The following is a 22,825-nucleotide window of genomic DNA, read 5'->3' as shown; positions in this document are numbered from 1 at the left end:
CACCACAGGAGTGCGTCCATCGTGTCAATCAAGTCGAACCCGAAGTCAATTGGGTGCAAGGAAGGATTCGATTGGTTCAATAAGAACGCGCCGGACCGTAATGTGCTGGAGGGAGCCCTCCCTAGATCGACTCCCGATCCAACTACCGGCAAGCAGAGCCCATCACCACCGGCAATGCGCCTTTAGTCGGCGTATTGGCGACGATCGCACCGCTGTCATAACATATCATATCGTATCGTAATATATATATATATATATATATATATATATATATATATATATATATATATATATATTTCCTTCATTGCAACGATGGTTAATAATAGTAAACTTGAAACCATTGAAGAAAGTGATGCTAAATAAAAGTCGACAATTTCATCTCGAATTAGCACCCGTATTAATTTCTTTTACGTGGGATGCCCTTGAGATAGTGAAAAGACAAGTGTGTAACTTGACCTTTCTCCCTTATTATATTACTGGTTGGGACTGAGTGTAAATCAATCCATTTAATCAAATCGGACAAGTTTGGTCCAATTTTTTCAAACTTTTTTATGTGTCTCGATGTTATGAGTCACATGCAATCTTTTAAGTCCATAACTTCAAGATTCTAACTTAATGTGTATTAAGTCAAAATCAAGTTATTCAATAAGAATATAGATTCAAAACCAATCGAGATTCTATTTCACGTCTTTCGTGTCATAAACAGTCAAATCTATTATGTGTCTAGTTCTACAAAACTACATCAATGCACATGATAAACCTCCTTTGATTGGACTACAGTTTCTGAGCTGAGGTGTTAGCAAGGTATGAAAACTTATGAAATCGAAGGCATTGATTGGACGAGATGTTATTTGTCCCTTGGAATGTGTCTAATGGGGCTTTTTTTTGTGTGACTCATGGGCTATTATACTCGCATTAATGTCAAGGACGATTTTACATATTCCCTTATTTAGGTGGAATTGTGTCCTACTAAATTAGGAGAATGAGCGATTACGTGATTGATAATGTTCGTTGCACATGACCCAATAATTAGTTGGTGCTAAATTATCAACCACTTAGCATTGAGTTAACAATCACTTAGCGTTGAGGTGTCGATCATATCACTATTTCCACCCTTGATAAGTCTCTTTCTAGGGGTGCTCTTGAGATGGTGAAAAGACAAGTGTGCCATTGTCCTTATGTATTATTATATTAGTGGTAGGGTTTGAGAGTGAATCGATCCATTTAATCAAAACGGATAAGATTGGTCTAGTTTTCTCTAGTACGTGTGACTATGTTATGAGTCATGTAATCTTTGAAGTCCAAAACTTTAAGATTCAAACTAAATATATCTTAAGTCTTCAATAATGTAGATTCAAAATTAACTAGGATTCTTTTTCACTTGTCTCTTTCGTGTTAGGAACAATCAAATCTAATAAGTATCTAGTCTTACAAAAATTACGTCAGACTGCACCCAACAAATTCCTTTTGGTTGAGACACTTTGGGCTGTGTTGGTCACATCATTGTTATAGGACTCACTTTGGGCAACGTGGACTACACTATCATTGCAGATAACGCTTTGGGTCATTTCAGTCACGTTATCATTGTAAAGAGTACTTCCGACCATTTTGATCATGATGTCATTATATAGAGCACTTCAGGTCATTTTTATGGTGTCATCATCGTAGAGAGCACTTCGAGCTATTTTGGTCACATTATCATCGTATAAAGCACTTTATGTCATTTTAGTCATGCGATCATTGTAAAGAGTGATCTTGACCATGTTAGTCATGCTGTTGAGCTCACTTCTAGACTTAAGTGATACATTATTGAGAGCGATACCTTTCTTTACATGTCACGGCATGTGAGGTATCACCATCACCTCTCCCACCCGTAGGCATGTAGCTTTGGCCGTTATGAAGTATCTACCCAAATTTGATGCTTGACATCATAAAATGATGGCTTGACATTTTTCTTATGTAGCTTCCCCTTATGTCTCCATGTGTCGATTTTTAAAACTGTCAAGGGTTCTAAAAAATCATTATGATGATCCATTTAAATGATAGCTCGTTGGGAAGTGACATGTCACCCACTCCTCAAACTAATATGGAACCAAATAGTTACTTCGTATAGGCCAAGGATCACATTATGCTTCTATCAATATTGGGCTACTCTTATTTATTTCCCTATGCCTTCAATCAATTCAGAGCATTTGAGAATCAGCATTCAGACTCCTCTTCTTTAAACTTCATTTCTCATATCAAGATTCAAATGACTTCTAGCTCCTCCTCGTCCTCTTCTTACGATTGGGACTCGAATGAGTTATCAATATTATCACCACCCTTGGTGTTGGTGAGTGAAACTTCTTTCTCTTACAAAGGAATCAAAACGGCTATTCCAAGAGAGGTTACCTCCTCAGAGGTGAATCCCTTGGAGAGTACACCACCCTTTGGTAGGTTCTTTCGACTTTGACTTAGTCATTTATGTTATCAACCTAGAGTACATTCAGTAGGCCTTTCATGTTTTGATCGAGTTTTAACTAATTGTTGTTTGGCATGGTGACCAAATTAAGGGAATGAGCGATAGGTATGATATGGTCAGTAACATCCAAGAGATAATGACACCCTAGTCGCATATAACCCAAAGGTCAGTTACTTGGTGCTAAGTTGTTAACCTAATAACAAGTGTAATGGGGTCGTGGTCAAGGCATGATGAGATTCTCTATTGGTTGCCACTACTAGTAAAAAGCTATTGTTAGGCCTACAAGCGAAAGGGGTAAATCACATCAATTGATTAGTGTTATCATTACTTTGGGTCATATTGGCTACATTGTTATTGTAGGATACACTTCGGGTAGTGTTAGCTACAAAGATATTATAGAGAAGATTTCAGGTCATTTTGGTTACATCATCATTTTAAATAGTGCTTCGAGCCATTTTGGTCACAATATCATCATAGACTGTACTTCAGAATATTTTAAATATATTATTATTATAGATAGTGCTTTGGGTTATTTTGATGGTGTTGTCATCATATAGAGTACTTCGATTCATTTTTTTTATATATTATCATTATAGAGAGTGCTATGGGTTATTTCAGTCATATTATCATCATAGAGAGCGATCCTTGCTATGTTGGTCATGCTAGTGAGCTCACTTCTAGACTTGAGTGATATGTTGTTGAGAGCAATAACTCTCTTTGCATGTCTCATCCACATGTGTGACATGCTATGGTCGCCTCTCCCACATGTGGGTGTGTAGTTTTGGTCGTCTATTCGTATATGTCCAGATTTGATGCCTAACATCTCAAAATGATAGCTTGACATTTTTTTTTTTATGTAGCTTCCCCTTATGTCTCCATATGTTGATTTTCAAAATCGTTTAGGGTTTTACAAATTTGTTATGATGGTCCATATAGATGAGAGCCTGTTGGGAACTGCTACGTCACCTACTCCTCGAACTAATGGGGAGCTGAATGGGTACTCAGGGAGGCCAAGGGTCACATTCGACTCCTATAAATAGTGGGCCACTCTCATTTGTTGCCCTATGCCTTCAATCGATTTGGAGCATTCGAAAATTAGCATTCAGAGTCCTCTTCATCAAACTTCAATTAATCAAGGTTCAAATGGCTTTCAGCTCCTTCTTATCCTCTTCTTCCAGTTGGGACTTGGACAAGTCATCGATAGTATCACCACCCTTAGTGTTGGTAAGGAAAACCTCCTCCTCTTATGAAAGAGTTGAAGTGGTTGTTGGTTAAACTCGACAATAAATACCCACCACTCTCGATGGGTTTATTTATCTTTGACTTGGTTATTTATGGCTTCAACCTATATAGTTGGCTTTTTATGGTCTAACCAAATTCTAACTAATTATTGCTTGGCCTAGCGACTGACTTTACAAGTTGTGTTACTTCTTTTGCATATGCACTGATACATTAAGGTGGGTCTCAATTTTTTCCTTAAATACATGTTTTTTTTTAAGGGTTGTCACAATTGAAAATTTTTGCTTGCCTAGATGGCATTGAATTCATGGCATTATCCAATACCTTTTGTTGGGAAATGTGGAAGACTATATTACCATGACGTCGATTCTATGCTATAATGTTTGTTACAAATATTTAACTTACTTCCTATTTGTCCGCTCTAGCTATAAAGTATTTGGAAGTCTGGGAAAGCATCATATGTATAGCAAAAGAATAGAAAACAAAAATTCTAAATTTTCATAGAAAATAGTTTCTTATCATTGTACGAAGATTGATGTGCAAGAACCTGCAAAATCAAAAAATCGCATGTGTTAAGGGATATGTATTACCTAGGGAGATCGTATATCCCTAAAATTCTACAGATTTATGGGAGAGGATGAAAAATATCAATTATCCTCCTCTCTAGCAGTGATCTACATAGTAGAGGCTATGAAGATGCTCTATAAATCGCTACACATATCATATTTACGCGCACCACGGGATCAAGAAGGGGCCAGCCCTTCTTGCTGTCCATATGCCATAAACAAGGGCTATTGGCTGAGGAGGAGAGGGGGATGTCAGCCAAACGAGATTGAGCCTATGGCCCTTTGGTTCCCTCCTATTTATAGAGATCTCCTGTCAACTTAACCCTAATGAATCATATCTTATTGGGTATTAGATCTCCATTCAACTATCTAAGCATCTTAAATTAGTAGATCTCTACCCAATAATCTCTCATTGACTCTTATTCAATCTTATACATAGGATATAATAATTCAGAAGCTTATTTGATATCCAAAAAGATAAGGGCTCTAGTGAATATCTCATATTCAAACATCTAATCGTCGGAACACCTACCATATGTGTGTGACTCTCTAGGCCCAATATCAAGCTAGCTAAGAGTCATATCGGTCAGAACTTCTTCTGGCTTAGTGAATTATTATCTCCATAATAATTTACTCAACTTATCGATTGCGAATGTACTAGGCCACTACACTATAGTCCTCAATCGATACTGAGGAATCCAATCCTTTAAACATATCTGTCATCAATTACCATTATATATAGTCCCTTATCCATCTAATATCTCAAATACTATATTCCGGGCATAGTACTATCAGTGCCATACAGTATCTATTCGAGTCTCGATCTAATAAGATTCTCTCAGAAAACTCTTTCTCCTTCAATCCGGATAACCTTGCCTAGGGATTTGCCTAAACAAGAATATATGAGATATTCTTCTCATGACACTAAGAGAAGATGATCCTCTATTGACACTCAATTTTCCTCGTAAGATTGGTTATCATTCCTATTGAATAATTATGCTAGATCTGAAATTTCTAAACCTATAAATTTGATATCAAAAAGTGAAGTATGCATATAAGACATCCTTAGTATCTCAAGTCTAAGGACTAGATACATCACTAGGACGACGAAATTGTTGAATATCGGATTTTGACGATAAAACCAATTGATAATGTTTATGATTTGATCTGCATTTTGAGTGACATAGGAAGCTTCGATTAGGGAGAGACAATTAAAAAGCAGGAAGAATCATATTGAGCTAGAATGGAACATGTCAGAAGATTGGACGTTGCAGAGGTCAAATGGTCGATTGAGCAATAGGCCGCAAGAGAGGACAATGCACCAAAGATTCGGACGAAGCGTCGATGAACCAATGACATGCCAGACAACATAATCCAAGCTTTGTAATAATTATCTAGATCGAAGTAGGTTTTACTTGTGTAGGATTAACTATGATAGCAATCAAGGTATAAAGCAAAATGAAGTCCTGGAGTCGAAAATGAGATTTCATTAGGAGTTTAAGAGTTCATTTGAAGTACGGACGATCGTCGGAAGTTCTATCGGAATTGACCAAGAAGTCTAGGAGCTTACTAAAGAAGCTCATCGGAACTCGTTAAGAAGATCGTTGTGAAGTCTAAGAGCTTGCCAGGAGTCCGATGGAACATTGCCGAGAGATCGTTGGAAGTTCGTTGGAAGATCGCCGAAAGTTCGTTAGAAGAAACCAAGACTAACCGGATCAGATTTGTTTAGTGTATGTCTTAGAATTCATAGTTAGCACATAATTAGGATTGGAATTGGGCCAACCCAATTAGGGGCCAGTTGGACTCATGTATGAGCTATGTTGGGCCAAGTGAAAGGCTCAAACAGTGACCCAATAGGTGAAACCGTCGTGACATAATCTTTGAGACTATGTTAGGTGGTGGTACCGCCAGTCTGGGCGGTAGTACCGCCCAAACTTAGTCTTGTTGAATCTCGGATTTTGATGATGAAGTCAATTGTCATTTGTTGTCTAATCTATGTGTTGAGATAAGTGTGCAGGATTAACTACGATGAAAGTTAGACAAGCAGCAGGAGTTGCGCCGGAGTCAAGTTCATGATCACGTTGGGAGTTCGAGAGTTCGATGGAAGTTCGGACGGTCGTCGGAGGTTCTGCGAGAATAGATCCGAGAAGTCCAGAAGCTTGCCAAGCGAAGCTCGTCGTAACTCGCCAAGTGGATCGTCACAAAGTCCAGGAGTTTGCCGGAAGTCCGCAAAAGCATCACCGAGGGTTCATCGGATGATCGACGGAAGTTCGCCGGAAACTCGCCGGAAGAAGCGATTGACGCACCGAAGCAAAGCTGCAGAAATTGTCTTAGATCTAATCATAGTTAGCATATTGATTAAGTTGGAAAATGGGAGGTGATCCCATTAGCTTAATCTTGGGGCAATTGGGCCCCTGAAAGACTGAAATTGGGCCGAATGGAGCTAACCATTCGGACCCTGATTGCACCAGGAGGTGCAACCGCCTAGGCCAGGAGGTGGCACCGCCTGGGCTAAGCCTCCCAGCGAGATTGGGCGGTGCAACCTCCCCAGCCAGGAGGTGGCACCGCCTGAGCTCAGTCTTCGAGCAAGACTGGGCGGTGCAACCTCCATGACAAAGAGGTGGCACCGCCTGAGCTCAGTCTTCGAGCAAGACTGGGCGGTGCAACCTCCCTGACAGAGAGGTGGCACTGCCTGAGCTCGGTCTTCGAGCTCTGGCAGAGAGGTGCAACCGCCTCAGTCAAGAGGTGGCACCGCCTGGGCTCAGTCTTCGAGCTCTGCCAGGCGGTGCAACCTCTCCAGTCAGGAGGTACAACCGCCTGATCCCGGAATTCCGGGATTTGATCGTTTTGAGCTCCAAATTTGAATTGGGTTGGGGCCTATAAATACCCCACCCATTTAGCATTGAAAAGATACAGACCTACACCGAAATTCTTGATCTTTTCTGTGATTCTAAGAGCTCAAATTTATGTAAAGTCCTAAAGTTCTCCTCTTTCTGTTCTTCAAGTCTTGAGTTGTAAAGAGAGGAGAGAAAGGTCTTGTAAGGGTTGTCTCCTGAGCCCATCAAAAGGAGTGAATCTGTAAAAGGGCAGTTGGCCTTCGCCTATTGAAGGAAGGCCTCTAGTTGACGTCGGTGACCTCGTCGGTGGAGGAAGCCAAAAGTGGAGTAGGTCAAGACTGACCGAACCACTCTAAATCTCTGGTTTGCGTTTATTTTGAGCACTTTATCATTACTGCAAACCTCCTACATAGCTACTGCTCTCTGCGCCTTTACGAACAAGTTTCTAAGTGCTGATCTTTCCGAATCTGCATTCATACGTAAATCGTGTTTTCATACATTACAGTTTACGATCACGTTTTGTAACTGCAAACTGTCTTCTGCGCTTTTACGAACGAGTTTCTTTGCAGTTTACATTTACGTTTTGATTCTATTTATAACTGCAAACTGTCTTCTGCAATTTTACGAACGAGTTTCAAGGTTTAGACGAAAATCTGCATTCAGACGTAAAACTGCATTTAGATGTAAATCGGCTTTCCTCGTACAATCATCAGATTTCAGTTCACATTTACGTCTTGATTTCAACTGCATATTGCCTTCTGCGAGTCTACAAACGAGTTTCAAAGTTCAGACGTAAATCTGCGTTTAGACGTAAATCTGCGTTTAAGACGTAAATCTGCGTTTAGACGTAAATCTGCTTTTTGCAGATTACTTTTTGAGCTGTACAATAGCAGCACACTGTCTTTATACTTCTACTTAAATTGCTTTTGATCTAAACAAGTGATTTACGCAATCTAAGCTTAGACGTAAACTGCGCTTAGACGCAAATTGTGTTTAGACGCAAACTGTGTTTAGACGTAAACTGCACTTAATCATAAGTAATCTTAGAATCGGCTTTTGCATCAAAATAGTTTTTATCGAACGAACGCAGCTTTCGTTTTTAATCGCTGAAAGATATCCGCTGCACTAATTCACCCCCCCCCCCCCTCTTAGTGCTCTCGATCCTAACAATTGGTATCAGAGCCCGGTTAACTCTCAAACGGATTAAAATCCAAGAGAGATGGCTTACGCCGGAAACCAAGAGGGCCATTCCATTACACGTCCACCCATGTTCAGTGGGACGGACTACACCTACTGGAAGACCCGAATGAGGATCTTTCTTATTTCTATGGATTTTGAACTATGGAATCTTGTCGAAAACGGTTTTTCAAAGTCTTCTCTTCCAATGATCGATTGGAACGATTCGGAAAAGAAGGCTTTCGCTCTTAATGCAAAGGCTATGAATGCCTTATTTTGTGCACTTGATAAAAACGAGTTTAACCGTGTTTCAACTTGTGAAACTGCATTTGATATTTGGCACACACTCGAAGTGACCCATGAAGGCACAAGTAGAGTAAAAGAGTCAAAAATCAATTTGCTGTTACATTCTTTCGAACTTTTCCGGATGAAACCGAGTGAAACCATTGGCGACTTGTTTACCCGTTTCACGGATGTCGTCAACGGTCTAAAATGACTCGGAAAGAGCTTTTCAGATTTTGAGCTTGTTAATAAGATACTAAGATCCCTTCCTAAGAGTTGGGATCTTAAAGTCACGGCTATTCAAGAGGCAAAAGATCTGCGAAATTTTCCTCTTGAAGAACTAATCGGGTCATTAATGACCTACGAAATGACTTGTAAAGCTCATGAAGAGCAAGAAGACATCCTTCCAAAGAACAGGAAGGATATGACACTTAGAACTTTGGAAGATCACTTGAGAGAAAACTCAAGTGATGAGGATTGTGACGATGACTTGGCACTTCTAACTAAAAAATTTAAAAAATTCATTAAAAGAAACAAGTTTAAGAATGATACTAAAAATAAACTTGAACCCAAGAAGGATCAAGTTACTTGCTATGAGTGCAAAAAGCCGGGACACTACAAGAGTGATTGTCCCCAAGCCAAAAAGAGAACAACAAAGAAGAAGGCGCTCAAAGCAACATGGGATGATTCGAGCGCATTTGAGGAAGAGGAGTCCAACACCGAGCAAGTTGCTCATTACGCCTTAATGGCCATCGGAGAGGAGGTAACGAATTCATTAAATGCTGATTTATCTTTCAATGAATTATTAAATGCTTTCAATGACTTATTTGATGAATGCAAGAGTATTAGTAGAAAATACAAATTGCTGAAAAAGGTGCATGATAATCTTACTTGTGAGTTTGACAAGTTAAAAGTTGAACATCATGATAGTTTAAATTCATGTATCAAATGTCATGATTTAGAAACTTTCCAAAAAGAAAACCTGCTACTCAAGGACACCTTGAAGAAATTCGAGGTTGGTAGCAAGTCATTGAACATGATCCTTGCAAACAAGGGTCACGTTCCAAAAAGAAGTGGAATTGGATTTGTGAGAAGTCCTCACCTAAATCCAACCACTTTTATAAAAGGCCCCATCTTACATGTTCAACACCAAGCAAAATGCAACTTTTGTTGCAAAATTGGACACAAGACACATTATTGTCCATTCAAGAAAATTAGTCCAAATAAATTGATTTGGGTTCCTAAAGGAACCATGACAAATTCTATGCAACATGATAAGAAGTGTAGATCTATTTGTGAGGCACCCAAAAGCAAATGGGTACCTAAAAATCATCCCTTCCTATAAAAACATTAAAATTTTAGGCTGGAGCAAGAAATAATATTCTGCTCCTTGATTCTCGAAGAGTCAAAAAGGAACTCGCAACGCTTAAGTAACAAGTGGAAGTTATGAAATCACAAATGCGATTTGGATACAACCTTATTAGAAACATATGATTCCCAAATTCACATGTCCCCTTGATCTTCGAACCCGTCAACTCTATCATCTACGAATTAATTCTTGTATCATGAAGAAACTAAATATGTCATGATCTTAAAAGGGATACCAAACAAACTATCCCATCAACTCTATCATCTACGAATTAATTCTTGTATCATGAAGAAACTAAATATGTCATGATCTTAAAAGGGATACCAAACAAACTATCAACATACGTGCGACATACGCACGTTAAAAGATCTATCTTGATCATACAAGAGCTTCTTCCTTAAATAAAAACTCATACGAAATCACGTAAGAAACGTTAATTGCTCTGAAATGAAAAACTCTCCTCAAGGCAAAGGCTTCCTGATCAAATCACATTAGGTGCTCACTGGCTGCAAGCAGTGGCACCTCTCCAGCTAGCGGTGGCACCTCCAGCTACCACGGGTTGCCAGCGGTTGCACCGCTCCAGCCAGAGGTGCAACCGCCCGCAACTCTGCCTTTTTAAACCCACGCTAGGGTCGGCGGTGGAACCGACCCCAACTCACTCCCATTTCCTCCTCTACTCTTCCAAGTCTCCTCCATTCTCATTTCACTCCTCTAAGCTTTCCAAATACCTCCCATTTCGGAGCAAAACATCAAGAATCCTTCCTTCTCTTGAAAATTTCACAAAGGTACTCTCTAAGAAGCCCTTAAATTCTGTTTTGTTCTTCATTTACTCTTGCTCATCATCATCCCTCTAAACAGCAGTAGTTATGGGATCTAGAAGATCCTCAAGGGACAAGGGAAAGAGGAGATTAGTAGAAGAGTTTGATTTCACCCTTTTCGATTCAAAAAACTATGCTGAAAAATTTCCCTCTTTCGAACTTAGAAGTATCAATAAGGGAAAATACGTAGATCTAAATGAACTAAGAGACTTAGAGACTATCCAATGGTTTGCAAACCTAGATCTACTTCCAATCTTGCAGATTAACGAACCCATCTATCCTAGGCTAGTTAGATTATTTTACAATAACATGCAAATAGATGATGAAGGAAGAATGTCCACCTATCTTTTAGGACAACACATCTCAATCACTGATAGGTTCATTTGTGATATGATAGGTATTCCCATAAAAAGCATAGGACTTTACTTTAGAGGATCATGGGATGATGAAAGTATTGGAACATCCTATGTTGAAGCCTTAGGAACAATTTTGCCAATCCTAACATAGCATTGGTTCCTAAAAGTTGTGAACATCTACTGCCTTTGAACACTAAGATACTTCATCATATCATGACTAGTATAATTCTTCCTAAACAATACCATCATGATGAAGTAAGTCAATTAGAATTAGGAACTATGTACTTAATCATGAAGGGACATGACATCTGTCTTGGTTATCTTATCCAACAAAACATGTTAGAATTATCTAAGAAAGATATGATGCTCCCATATGGAGGTATAATCACAAGAATAATGAAAGCTTACGACATTCTAATACCACCAGAAGAAGAAGTAATAAAAGTAGATAGATTCAGCATAATAAACAAAAATCTACTTCACCGACTAAGATGTTACTATAGAAACGGTAACTGGGTTAGAATCCCTAGAAGGACTGATCACCCTCAACCTGAACCAGAACCGGAAACACCAGTATTTAGGGGTACCCAATCTCCTCCGACCCTTCCCTTTGAGGAAACACATCCAGTTGAGCAAACTCATACATCCATCGAAGAAATTGGGATTCGAATGGATCGATTCGAACAGAGACAAGAACGGATTGAACAACGACAAGATCAAATCCTATCTGAGCTGCAGCAAATTCATAGTCAATTTGACTCCTTGTTTAGGCACTTTAATTTTCCACCTCATCAATGAACTTGTTGAACACCTGTTGTTGTTGTAAACTTCTTATGTTACTCACTTCTGATGTGCTAGCTGTAAACATCTATCTTGCGCCTTGTGGTAAAAGTTATCTCAGATTTGTATGGTATCATTACTGTTTGGTATGTGATGTGTCCAAATTAAGAATGTTGTGCTTTGAAACTAAAAGTTTTGAAAACCTTGTGCTTTGATTTCAAAGAGAATTAGGAATGTTGATGTGTCCGAATAGATAAATTTGTTAAAATTATTTTTTGGACTATATTGAATGATCAAATCACTTGATTGCCATGTTTCTATGATTATATGTGAAAATCTGCAACAAAATCTTGTCCGAATGCATCTTATTTATTCGAATGCTATAAAACAGATTTTCTCGTACACCTTCATGAGAAATAAGTTTCTGAAAAAGATTTGATGAAGTGATTCATGTGTATGTATTCCATCCTGCAAAATCTTTACATAGACAATGGATTATAACAAAAAGGGGAAGAAGTATTTAAAGCAATCTATGTAAAATTCCTCTATAAGCTTCCTATTATTATTTTTTCTGGCATCATAATTACTATGCTTTTTGTTGATGACAAAGGGGGAGATATATGAATTGATAAACACTGCCATGATTAGAAATACTATGAGTGATGCTATAAACACTGCTATGTGATGCTATAAACACTGCTATGATTATGCCATCCTTGCATCACCAAGAGATATATGAACATGTGCTAAAGTTTGCATTATGCCCTGAGTTGATATCTTATCATATGAAGAAAATACAAAACTTGCTAGAATATTTCAAATGTGTGCATAATGTAATAGTGCTTCACAGCTTTATATGATAATACATGATGAATAGTTACAATCACAATCATACAAACTTGATGATGTATGTCAAGCCTTGACATCATCTTTGAAGAGATACCTCATGATGAGTATCATGATGGGAGTATTGATAAGTTTAACTGATCTAACTTATCAATACGTCACTTAAATTCTTAGGTCTTGAATTCAAGGTTGACTTATCTCAACTATTGCATATAGACAGGAGGAGTTAAGGATAACTCCATTATCAATTGATTGTCATCATCAAAAAGGGGGAGATTGTTGAATCTCGGATTTTGATGATGAAGTCAATTGTCATTTGTTGTCTAATCTATGTGTTGAGATAAGTGTATAGGATTAACTACGATGAAAGTTAGACAAGCAGCAGGAGTTGCGCCGGAGTCAAGTTCATGATCACATTGGGAGTTCGAGAGTTCGACGGAAGTTCGGACGGTCGTCGAAGGTTCTGCGAGAACAGATCCGAGAAGTCCAGAAGCTTGCTAAGCGAAGCTCGTCGGAACTCGCCAAGTGGATCGTCGCAAAGTCCAGGAGTTTGCCGGAAGTCCGCAGAAGCATCACCGAGGGTTCATCGGATGATCGACGGAAGTTCGTCGGAAACTCGCCGGAAGAAGCGATTGACGCACCGAAGCAAAGCTGCAGAAATTGTCTTAGATCTAATCGTAGTTAGCACATTGATTAAGTTGAAAAATGGGAGGTGATCCCATTAGCTTAATCTTGGGGCAATTGGGCCCCTGAAAGACTGAAATTGGGCCGAATGGAGCTAACCATTCGGACCCTGATTGCACTAGGAGGTGCAATCGCCTAGGCCAGGAAGTGGCACCGCCTGGGCTAAGCCTCCCAGCGAGACTGGGCGGTGCAACCTCCCCAGCCAGGAGGTGGCACCGCCTGAGCTCAATCTTCGAGCAAGACTGGGCGGTGCAACCTCCATGACAGAGAGGTGGCACCGCCTGAGCTCAGTCTTCGAGCAAGACTGGGCGGTGCAACCTCCCTAACAGAGAGGTGGCACCGCCTGAGCTCAGTCTTCGAGCTCTGGCAGAGAGGTGCAACCGCCTCAGTCAAGAGGTGGCACCGCCTGGGCTCAGTCTTCGAGCTCTGCCAGGCGGTGCAACCTCTCCAGTCAGGAGGTACAACCGCTTGATCCCGGAATTTCGGGATTTGATCGTTTTGAGCTCCAAATTTGAATTGGGTTGGGGCCTATAAATACCCCACCCATTCAGCACTGAAAAGATACAGACCTACACCGAAATTCTTGATCTTTTTTGTGATTCTAAGAGCTCAAATTTGTGTAAAGTCCTAAAGTTCTCCTCTTTCTGTTCTTCAAGTCTTGAGTTGTAAAGAGAGGAGAGAAAGGTCTTGTAAGGGTTGTCTCCTGAGCCCATCAAAAGGAGTGAATCTGTAAAAGGGCAGTTGGCCTTCGCCTATTGAAGGAAGGCCTCTAGTTGACGTCGGTGACCTCGTCGGTGGAGGAAGCCAAAAGTGGAGTAGGTCAAGACTGACCGAACCACTCTAAATCTCTGGTTTGCGTTTATTTTGAGCACTTTATCATTACTGCAAACCTCCTACATAGCTACTGCTCTCTGCGCCTTTACGAACAAGTTTCTAAGTGCTGATCTTTCCGAATCTGCATTCATACGTAAATCGTGTTTTCATACATTACAGTTTACGATTACGTTTTGTAACTGCAAACTGTCTTCTGCGCTTTTACGAACGAGTTTCTTTGCAGTTTACATTTACGTTTTGATTCTATTTATAACTACAAACTGTCTTCTGCAATTTTACGAATGAGTTTCAAGGTTTAGACGAAAATCTGCATTCAGACGTAAAACTGCATTTAGACGTAAATCGGCTTTCCTCGTACAATCATCAGATTTCAGTTCACATTTACGTCTTGATTTCAACTGCATATTGCCTTCTGCGAGTCTATAAATGAGTTTCAAAGTTCAGACGTAAATCTGCGTTTAGACGTAAATCTGCTTTTTGCAGATTACTTTTTGAGCTGTACAATAGCAGCACACTGTCTTTATACTTCTGCTTAAACTGCTTTTGATCTAAACAAGTGATTTACGCAATCTAAGCTTAGACGTAAACTGCGCTTAGACTCAAACTGTGTTTAGATGCAAACTGCGTTTAGACGCAAACTGCGTTTAGACGCAAACTGTGTTTAGACGTAAACTGCACTTAATCATAAGTAATCTTAGAATCGGCTTTTGCATCAAAATAGTTTTTATCGAACGAACGCAGCTTTCGTTTTTAATCACTGAAAGATATCCGTTGCACTAATTCACCCCCCCCCCCCCTCTTAGTGCTCTCGATCCTAACAAGTCTCTGAGGCTGTTAGGTAGTGGTATCGCCTAGTGATAGGGTGCTAGGTGGTGGTACCATTCAGTGTCAGAAAGCATTAGCGGTGGTACTTGAGAAATCCACTTGAGGCCTATAAATATCGCTCTCATCTCTGATTAACACACACAAGCACATAGAACTTAAAAGTGAGAAAATGCTGTAGAAATTACTTGAGAGATCCCCTCCTCTAGCTTAAACTTAGAATTCTGTTTAGAGAGGAGTGTGTGCTTGTAAAGGGTTGTCTCCTAAACCTATGAAAAGCAGAAGAGGGGTGTAAAAGGGTAGTTGGTCTTCGCTCATTGAAGGAAGACCGTTAGTGGATATTGGTGGCCTCGATAGAAGAGGAATCAACAGTGGATGTAGGTCACGACGACCGAACCACTATAACTATAATTTTTTTGAGCAATTTACTTTAACTGCAAACTTTCTTACTTGCTATAGTCTTATGTATGCTTTCAATTTAAGCATCTTTACGAAACAGGTTTAATCGATACAAAATTTTTGAACCGACGTGATTTTATCCGCTGCACTAATTCACCCCCCTTCTTAGTGCCGACTTGTTCCTAACAGGAATCACTGTTTGACAATAAGGTATCATCAATTATCCAACATTCTGTGAACGAATCGATCAATGAACTTATTCTCTAATGAGCACCTACACTGTATTCCTAGTGTCCTCACACAAGCAACCATGAGACTGATCACCTCCATTATATGAACATGTATATGACACACCAATCTATCCGGTTATCTCGATGTCTTTATCGAGCAACCTATGACTAGGATTATTTAGAGTCTATATTTAAAGACGAATCGTGCTAGTCATAGGTGTCCTACAAGCTAATCACATGAGTGATGACATGTGTGACATGACACACAATCTTTTTGCTTATTATTATTGTGGTATTTTCTCACTTTATAGTACTTATTGCATGTATATATTGTGATGTCTATCGATCTGTGTAATGGGAATCAGATCATGATGAGATCATGATAATGAGACTAATTCGCCTTTAAACATAGACCCTAAAAAATTTCGGTCATAGGTTACTTGAGATGGACATCGAGATAACCGGACAGATTGATGTATTATATACTTATCCATATAATAGAGGTGGTTGGCCTCATATATGCTCGTGTGAGGACACTAGGGATGCAATACAGTGCTCATTGGAGAATGAGTTCACTAATTAATCCGCTTACGGGATGCTGGATGGATGATGATGCCTTATTGTGAAACAATGATTTCATCATCTCAGTAGTGTATCTGGTCCTTAGAATTGAGACACCAATGATATCTTATATGAGTACTCCACTCTTTGATACCGGACTTATAGGCTTGGAAGTTTCAAATCTAGTATAGCTGGTTATCAAGAGTGACATCCAACCTTATGAGGACTATTGAGTGTCGATAGAGGATCATCTGCTCTCAGAATTAGGAGAGAAATTTTTCATATTTCTTGCTTAGACAAATCCTTGACTAGGGTCATTTGAATTAAGAGAGAATAAGTCCTTCGGGAGAATCCGATTAGAGCGAGACTTGAGTAGAAATCGTATGGTCCTGACAGTGTCATGCCTGGTATATGTTCACTGGGATATTAGATAAATGAGAGACTATAGATACATAATAATTGAGGATCGATATGTCTAAATGATTGGATTCTCTTATATTGTTTGAGGACTATGACGTAATGGCATAATACGTCTATAATCGATGATTTGAGTGAATTATTATGAAAATAATAATGAAAATAATAATTCACTAAACCGGAAGGAGTTCTAATAGATATAACTCATAACCAGCTTGATATTGGACCTAGAGGGTTACACATATAGTAGGTGTTATGATGAGTAGAGGTTCAAATATGAGATATCCGCAAGAGCACCTATCTTTTTTATGAGATCCAATAAGAGCCAATAAGAGATTATTGGGTATAATCCTATTAATCTAAGAAGCTTAGGTAGTCAGATGGAGATTCAGTATCAAATATTATAGGATCCATTATGGCTAAGTTGATAAAGGATCTCTATAAATAAGAGGGAACCAAATGGTCATGGGTTTGGTTCTTTTTGGTTACCCCCTCATATTTGTTGAGAAATCTTGAGGGCGACATCACATACGCAGCGGAAAAATAAGAAAACAAAATTCCCGATTCCCAAAGAGATGTTCGTCGTCGTGCGAAGATTGGTGCGCAAAATCCACGAAACTTAAAACTGCGTATAGAGTAGATTGTGTTACCTAGGGAGATCGTATATCCCTGTTTCCTTGCAGATCCTTAGGAGAGGGTGAAGGAGGTCAAGCGTCCTCCTCTCTAGCGGTGATCCACACAACAGGGCTGCGACGACGCTCCTCAAAACTCCAGGCCTGCTTTGAGGTGGAGAGGGGGAGGAGAATAGGAGAGGCAAGCAAAGACTCTAGCCTATGAGGCTTTGAATCCCTCCTATTTATAGAGGTCCCCTGTCAAACCCTAATGGGTCCTCCCCTAGTGGGTATTGGATCTGCATCCAATAAGACAAGGGCTCCGTCGGATATCTCATATCCGAACCTCTACTCATCGCAATGCCTACCATATGTGTGTGACCCTCTAGGCCCAATATCGAGCTGGCCGTGAGTCATACCTGTCAGAACTCCTTCTAACTCAGTGAATTATTATTTCTGTAATAATTCACTTGACTCATCGACTACGGACGTACTAGGCCACTACGCCGTAGTCCCCAGACGATACAGGAGAATCCAATCCATTGGACCTGTCTGTCCTCAGTTACCGTGTACCTATAGTCTCTCATCCATCTAATATCCTAGAGACCGTATATCGAGCATGGTGCTGTCAGACCCATACGGTTTCTACTCGAGTCTCGCTCTAATCGGATTCTCCCGGAGAACTCTTTCTCTCTCAACCCGAATGACCCTGGCTAGGGATTTGTTTGAGCAAGAACACATGGGATATTCCTCTCATGACGCCGAGAGTGGATGATCCTCTATCGACACTCAATAGCCCTCGTAAGGTCGACTACCACTCCCAATGACCAACTGTACTAGATCTGGGATAACCAAACCTATAAGTCTGGTATCAAAGAGTGGAGCACTCATACAGGACATCCTTGGTGTCTCAAGTCTAAGGACCAGATATACCACTAGGACTACAGAATCGCTATTTGACAATAAGGTATCATCAACCATCCAGCATTCCGTAAGCGGATCAATTAGTGAACTCATTCTCCAATGAGCACCTATACTGTATCCGTAGTGTCCCTACACGTGCAGCTATGAGACCAGCTGCATCCATTATATGGACGGGTATACAGCACACCAGTTTGTCCAGTTATCATGATGTCCCTCTCGAGTAACCTATGACCGAGATTATTTAGGATATGTGTTTAAAGGTGAATCGATCTCATTATCGTGATCTCATCACGATCCGATTCCCATTGCACAAATCCAAGGACATCACAATATATATATATATATGCATTTATGCAATAGTTATAAAGTGATATACGCCAAAATATAATAAGCAAAAAGATTCTGTATCAGTCACACGTGCCATCACTCACGTGATTGGCTTGTTGGGCACCTATGATTAGCAATATTCTCCTATCTTCCTTTCCTTCTTAACCTGCAGGCCCTATTTGGGGCGTGTGGATAACAAAAAGGAGTAGCTCCTTTTTTATTGCGTGGTGCGTACAATGAGGAGGATTATGTAGTGATTTGAGGAGTATCTTCACAGCCCCTACTATGTGGATCATTGTTAGAGAGGATGATAGTTGACCTCATTCATCCTCTTTTATAGATTTATAGGTTTTCAGGGATATACGATCTCCCTAGGTAACACACCTTTCTTATACATGCAGTTTTCGGTTTTGCGGATTTTTGCGCACCAACTTTTGCACGACGAAAAAACTTTCTTTTCTATGAGAAATTCTATGATTTTAATTTTCTATTTTTTCACTACACATCTGATGTCGCCTTAGATTTTCTAACAAATCGGTCTCATTATCGTAATCTTATCACGATCCGATTTCTATTGCACATATTCATAAACATTACAATACATGTAGGTAATATAAAGTAAGAAAAATGTTAAATATATAATAAGCAAAAAGAATATGTATTATATTAAGATATTTATAATTAGCATAAAATTAAGAGAGAGTTAGAACTCTAACAAAAGTTAAAAGAAGATCCTTTTTTATTTCTTCTTAACCCGATCCATCTATAAGTTTAAGAGGACACTAACCTCTAATAAAGTCAAGGTGCACCTGTATGTTTTCCAACGCCTTCCCGAGGCTGCATGGGTTGGAGGAGCAATTCTGCTGAATTGCTCGTCTTGTCCAAGTCTACCACCCTACTTCATATGAGCAAGCAGTGTTGCTACAAGTCTCAACCCAACATGTTAGGGTAAGGTATTAGATTCTTCTTAATTTTTCTTGTTTGTCTTACTCGAGACTAATCTTGCTTTGCATTTAGCAGATATGAATCTTCGTGGGAATGTCTTATGAGCAACAAAAAAGTTGAAAACGAAAAAGAATATCATGGTAATGCACCCATCAATCAGGGCATGCCATGAGAAGCAAGCAGATCGAGAGCAAAGCAAGCCTCTCTCATAGATTCAAGCCTCTTGAAGCCTCATATTAAGCATCCTGAAATGGCCAAGTAGGAAAGGAGGGCCCTCACTAGAAGGGCCACAACCCTCCACCTCCTCTACCCACTCGAGTATTCCATCATCTGTTAGTGTGTTTGATGTCTATCCAAGTTAGTGGACCTCATTTTGTTATGAATTGGTGCCAAGCTAGCCTGAGGAGGTAGAGGATCCTCTTACTTTTAATTGGGCAATTTTGGAAGCCAACCACCCTTGACAGGTGTTGCGAGAGGTTGCTTACTAGAACCATAGCATTTTGCACTCGAGTCAAATGAAAGACCTTTAGGTGAGGCCCAGGACCTCATGGCTGATGCCCATAAACATGCTATAATAGTAAGTAGCCAAATCTCAATCATTTCTACTTTGAACTTTAATTCCTATTCTTTCATCTTCTAACTTGTTATTTATTGTAGAATCATCACCTCATGACAACATTGATTGACCAAGTCCATCATGTCCATATAGATGAAAGAGAGGGATGAGCTAAATAATAAGATGATCGAGAGTGACTTCTATGATGAGCAAGCTACACGACTCCAACTTCGGATTGAGGAGCTAGAGCACAAGATTGAGGCAGGATGAAGGTCCATCGTAGAGCTCTAGAACCAGTTAGATGTGTACAAGCACACATTCAATAAGTGAAGGCTAAGAGGATCATAATTTGTGAGATGCTCAAGTTAAGACTTTACACTCCAAGTTGATGTTGACTCCTCCAATACATATTGGAGCACCTGACTAATTAGCTTTAAGAAGAGGAGGCATATCGTATGGAGATCAATGCTGAAGGAGTGGCTGAATATAAGTCATCTCAAGGGTTCGAGAAGGGGTTAGCCCAATTGAGTTTTGACTTTTTCAACTTTGGATGTGAACTCAGCGATTTCACGATCATGTTTCGACTATGCTAGGCTCAATGTTCTTGAAGATCCTAGTGCGAAGATGCCTAATCGATAATGAAGTATCTTTCATCGGTATGATGGAATCGATGACTACAGTGAGTCTTTAGCTCATGCAGAAGAATGTGAAGTCAAACTCAATGAAGAGGTCAAGTGATAGCCAACCGATGAGGTGACAAAGCTGACACCAGAAATAACCTACATCGAAGTAGTTAAAGGAGTGATCGTGGAGCTTGAGACCTCAACCTCATTCCTATCAAGACCCTCACTATCGATTCCCTCCACTTTGTCAAGTGCTTCGATTAGGATGGTGATAGCAAGGAGGAATACAATGGACTCTTGATGAATCGGTGCAATGTTTGTTGCATTAGGGAATGAACAACAAAAGGTTGGTTCAAGAAAGATGAGATTTCCTAAAGTTCTTAAGGTCGGACTAGGGTGAGGGAACCAACATGGTTTTCTTGAAACATGTTCAAAAAGATTATATGTGCAGTGGAAGAATAGAAATAAAAATCTCAAATTTTCACCAAAAAATATTCTCTTGTCGTCATGCGAAGATTGGTGCGTAAAAACCCATGAAACAAAAAATTACACGTATAAGAAAGATATGTTACCTAGGAAAATCGTTTATCTCTAAAAATCTATATATATGTGAGATAAGATGAAGAAGGTCAACTATCCTCCCCTCTAGTAGTGATCCACATGGCAGGGGCTGCGAAAACGCTACTCAAATTGCTGCTCAAATCTCCTCGCTGAGCGAACCACGCAATCAAGAAGGGGCTAGCCCTTCTTGCTGTCCATACACCCTAAGCAAGAGCTGGTAACTGAGGAGGAGAGGGGGAGAGGAGAATAGAAAGTGGCAGCTAAAAGAGGTCTAGCCTGTGACCATTTATTTTCCTCCTATTTATAAATCATACCATATTGGGTATTAGATCTCCATCAAACTACCCAAGCCTCTTAGATTAGTAGGTCTTTACCCAATAATCTCTCATTGGCTCTTATTAGATCTCATCCATAGGATCTAATAATTTAGAGACTTATTGAATATCTAATAAAATAATGGCTCCAACAGATATCTTATATCTGAATCTCTACTCATCGCAACACTTACCATATGCATGTGACCCTCTGGGTCCAATATCAAGCTAGCCATTAGTTATATTTATGATAATTTCTTCTAGCTTAATGAATTATTATCTTCATAATAATTTACATGACTCATCGATTGATTGAGAATGTACTAGGTCACTACGCCATAGTCCCCAAACGATACAAGAGAATCTAATCTATTGGACCTATTTATCCTCAATTATCATACATCTACAGTCCTTCATCTATCTAATATGATAGAAACTGTATACCTGTCATAGTGCTGTCAAGCCCATATGATTTTTTTACTTGAGTCTTGATCTAATCGGATTCTCTCATATAACTCTTTCTCTCTCAATTTGAATGACACTAGCTATGAATTTGCCCGAGCAAGAACATATATGATATTTCTTTCATGAGAGTGGATGATCCTTTATCGATACTTAATTACCCTCGTAAGGTTGGCTGCCACTCTCGATGATCGATTTTGCTAGATCTAGAACTTCTAGGCCTATAAGTCCGGTATCAAAGTATGGAGCACTACTGAAATCTAATACCCATGTGCTATCATAAGAATCTGACAAGTGAAGACTGATTATGAATGTACCGGAAGCTTCTCTAAACTTTTGTTTCATCTTCTCTACAACGTACTCTTTGTAGTTCCTCTTTCAGTGCCCGTTTTTGTCGTAGTAGAAGTGCTGGCCTTTGTCCTTTATTGGATCCTTCTTGGTAACTTTTATTTTACCCGGTTTGCCCTTACCCTTACCCTTTTTTAAAAACTTCTCTATCTTTTTTTCTTTCTAGTCTCACCATCATAGAGAATTAGTTTTTCTTTCTTGATGGTGCTCTAAACCTTCCTCCACATATTGAGTTTAGGGAGAATCACTTCAAGCTTGTTCATATTAAAATTCATGATGAACTATGAAAAAGAATATATTAGAGACTGAATTATAAGATCCACACAAGTTATTCTCTAAGACCATTCCTAGACCTGTGAGTTTATATATACACTTAATTATCTTAAGGATATGATTCTGAACCGATGTCCTCTTAGTCATTCTAGCTCAAAAAAGACTCTTAGATATCTTATATCGCTGAGTCCTCTATTCCTCAAG

Source organism: Musa acuminata, chromosome BXJ2-6 (assembly GCF_036884655.1).
Source record: "Musa acuminata AAA Group cultivar baxijiao chromosome BXJ2-6, Cavendish_Baxijiao_AAA, whole genome shotgun sequence".
Taxonomy (NCBI): Eukaryota; Viridiplantae; Streptophyta; class Magnoliopsida; order Zingiberales; family Musaceae; genus Musa; species Musa acuminata.
The sequence above is the reverse complement of the archived record's forward strand: the minus strand, read 5'-3'. Positions refer to the sequence as shown.